The sequence below is a fragment of the Mus musculus genome, chromosome X (assembly GCF_000001635.26).
Source record: "Mus musculus strain C57BL/6J chromosome X, GRCm38.p6 C57BL/6J".
Lineage (NCBI taxonomy): Eukaryota > Metazoa > Chordata > Mammalia > Rodentia > Muridae > Mus > Mus musculus.
Window position 1 is genome coordinate 66,211,520 of NC_000086.7, and position 4,189 is coordinate 66,215,708.

A 4,189-nucleotide genomic window follows, 5' to 3' on the forward strand; every position below is an offset into this window, starting at 1 on the left:
ATCTATGTTTCCTGATATCTTTCCTAGGATTTCTATCTCCTGAGTTGTCTCCCTTTGGATTTTCCTTATTGCTTCTACTTCCATTTTTAGGTATTTGATGGTTTTGTTCATTCCATAAATTGTTAGTTTGTGTTTTCCTCTAATTCTTTAAGGGATTTTTGTGCTTCCTCTTTAAGGACTTCTAGCTGTTTAGTAGTGTTCGCCTGTATTTCTTTAAGTAAGATATTAATGCCCTTCTTAAAATCCTCTACCAGTTACATGAGATATTATTCTAAATCTGAATATTGATATTCGGGTCTGTGGGGGTATCCAGGACTTGCTGTGGTGGAATTAATGGGTTATGATGATGATTTCTGATGTTAGTTGCATTGCTATGAGTTTTTCTCCACTTAATTTGATGTTAGCTTTAGGCTTGCTGTAAATTACCTTTATTGTCTTTAGATATGTCTCTTGTATTCCTAGTTTCTGCAGGACTTTTATCATGAGGGATGTTCAATTTTGTTAAAGGCCTTTCTGCATCTAATGAATTGATTGTAGATTTATTTGTTCTTTCGGTTTGTTTAGATGGTAGATTACACTTACTCATATTCATATATTGTGCCATTCCTACATCTCTGGAATGAAGCCCACTTGATCATGATGAATGATCTTTTTGATGTGTTCTTGGATTTAGTTTGCAAGAGTTTTATTGAGAATTTTTAAATTTATTTTCATAAGGAATATTGGTCTCTGATTTTCTGTTTGTTCTGGTTCAGATAACATGAACATGTATACGTTCTGATGTTGATGATATACAGTTTTAATCTATGGTGATTAAATGGAATGCAAGGTGTTATTTCAATGTTCTTCTATCTGGCGAGAGTTACTTTGTGTCCAAGTATATAATTAATATTATAGTAAGTTCCATGAACAGCTGAGAAGAAGTTACATTATTTGTGTTCAAGTAAAATGTTCTGTAACTAATTGCTAGGTCTATTTGATTATCAAATTATTTACCTCCAGTATTTCTCTGTTTTGTTTTTGTTTGAGTAGCTATATATTTGTGATAGCATGGTATTGAAGTCACACGTTATCATTGAGAAAGAGTTATTATGTGAATTTAAATCAAGTAGTGTTTTTTTATGAACTTGGGTACCCTTCTGTTAGTGAATAAATGTGTAGAGTTGCAATATTCATTTAGTGATTTTTTTCTTTAATGAACATATAGTGCTCCTATCCATCTCTTCTGATTACTTTTTGTTTGAAGCCTATTTTTGTCAGATATTAAAATTCCTACATTTGCTGGCTTCATGAGTCCATTTGTTTAAAATACCTTAGTTCCATACATTTACCCTGAGGTAATATTTATGCTTCATTGTAAGCTGTGCTTCTATAATGCAGCTAAATGATGGATTCCCGTTTTTTTCTTTTAAATTAATTAATTTATATTTTTACACTTTATATTTTATCCTCCCCAGCCACCCTCTGACTGTTCCACATACCATACCCCCTTAACATCCCCCTGTCTTCATATGGATTTTCCTACCCCACACCCCCACCTGACCTCTAAACACCCTGAGGCCTCCAGTCTCTTGAGGGTTAGGGATATCTTCTCTGAATGAACAGACCCAGAAATCCTTCACTGTATGTGTGTTGGAGGCCTCATATCATCAGCTGGTGTATGCTGTCTGTTTAGTGGTCTAGTGTTTGAGAGGTCTCTGGGGTCCAAGTTAATTGCAACTGCTGGTCCTACTACAGGATTGCCCTTTTCCTCAGCTTCTTTCATCCTTCCCTAATTCAACAACAGGGGTCAGCTGCTTCTGTCTATTGGTTGGGTACAAATATCCGCAACTGACTCTTTCAGCTGCTTGTTGGGTCTTTCAGAGGGCAGTCATGATAGGTCCCTTTTTGTGAACACTCCATAGCCTCAGTATAAATTGGGACCTCCCCTTGAGCTGGATCCAACTTTGGGCCTGTCGCTTAGGCTGCTCTCCATTTCCATTCCTGTAATTCTTTCAGATAAGAACAATTATGGGTCAGAGTTGTGACTGTGAGGTCGCAACCCCATCCCTTACTTGATGTCCTGTCTTTCTGCTGGAGGTGGATTCTATAAGTTCCCTCCCCTTATTGTCTGGCATTTCATCTAAGATCCCTCCCTTTGAGTCCTGAGAGCCACTTACCTTGCTGGGATTCAGTTTTGCAATCCAGTTTGTTAATCTGTGTCTTTTTATTCAGGAAATGAGAACATTAATATTGAGAGTTATCAACTCAGTAACGTTATTTATTCATGCTATTTTGTTGTTATGGTGTAGACTCATGTCACACTCCACTTAGGTTTATTTTTCTAAAATTATTTAGTCCATATGGTTTGGGGAATGTGGTTAACCTCTTTAGACAGAATTTTTCCTTCTAGTGAATTCCATATAGCTTAAATTCATTTGTATCATTGAATACTTTTGATTCTCTGTCTATTGTAATTAATAGTTTTGCTGGGTACAGTAATCTATGCTAGAATATCTTGCCACTGAAAGTTTGTAGAAAATCTGTTCCTGCCTTTCTGGCTTTAAGAGTCTCTACTAAGACACCATGTGTCATTCTAAATGTCCCAGTTTATATATAAATTGGTTATATTCACTTTTTCCTTATATTTTTTAATATTTCCCTATGTGTTATGGATAATATCTTTTCTGACCCTGTATATTTGGTGCTTTCTATGCTTCTTGTAGTTTGATAGATATATTCTTCCTCAGGTTGGGGAAGTTTTCTTCAATGATTTTGTATAAATTTTTGTGTGTGTGTGTCTTTGACCTGTGCTATCCTCAACATTTCTCTTAAGTCCCTTTAATTTATCAAGTAATTTATCTCTATAATCCCTTTATTGACATTTTATCTGGAAGATCTATTTCTAAAACTGAGATGTTAAAGATACCTGTTATTATTGTAACTAAATCCATCTAGCTCTTTAGGTCGAGTATTATTTGTTTTGATGGGTAAAATAACTTTATCTGGATACCTATCTACAACAGCAATATCTTCTTGAATGATTGTCTATTAATATGCAATGATCTTATTTACCATGTTTGTAATAATTTTTGCTTCAACTCTACTTTGTCAAGCATTAGTTTACCTACTTCTGATCTACTTTCAGTTCATTGATTTATATTTTTAATCTTTAACTGTTAAGATATGGTTTTCTTTGCCAGTGAGCATAGTTTTGTAGACAACAATTAGTTTATCCTTAACTATTTAATGTGATCTGCTAATTGGTATCTGTCTTAGATAGGGTTTCATTGTTGTGATGAGAAAAGGCAACTCTTATGAAGGACACATCAGAGGTTCAGTTCAGTCCATTATCATCATGGCAGGAATCATGGCAGCATACAGGCAGACTTGGTACTGGAGAAGCCACGTGTTATGCATAATGATCTTAAGGAAGCCAGGAAGAAATTTTTCCACACTAGACAGCGCTGGGGAATAGGACTCCAAAGCCCACTCCCTCAGTGAAGAACTTCCTCCAATTAGGCCACAACTCTTAATAGTGCCACTTTTCATGGGCCAAGCATATTTAAATTGCCATGATATCTATAATTGGAGAACTGAAACCATTATATTTAGAAATGTTATTGAATGCTATTTAATGCTATGCTTATAATAGTATGATCTAATAACTTACCTGTCTTAGAATGGTAAGTACAACTTTATAAAATAATAATCAATTATTGGGCTTCATACTTGAAATATCAATGAGACTTAAAGGATAATATATGTGAATGAAATAAAAGTCAATAAAAGCATTACCCCAATGGCTATACTAATGTAAATTGAATGCATAAAAACTCTCTTATTACTATCTAGGAACTAGGTGAGCACAATCATTTAATTTTCTTGTTGAAAAACTGAAGTTTAGAAACTGAAAACCCTGAATGATGTAAAACAGAAATTTCCAGACATCGACTGGGATGAACTGCTAGCTAGTCTGCTCCCCTGGAGAAACCATATCTAGAAACAGTCCAGAAGATCCACTGCATTCAGAGCAGTTGGTAAGAACCATCCAGAAGCCGGGCGTGGTGGCACATGCCTTTAATCCCAGTACTCGGGAGGCACAGGCAGGCGGATTTCTGAGTTTGAGGCCAGTCTGGTCTACAAAGTGAGTTCCAGGACAGCCAGGGCTATACAGAGAAACCCTGTCTCGAATAACAAAACGAAACAA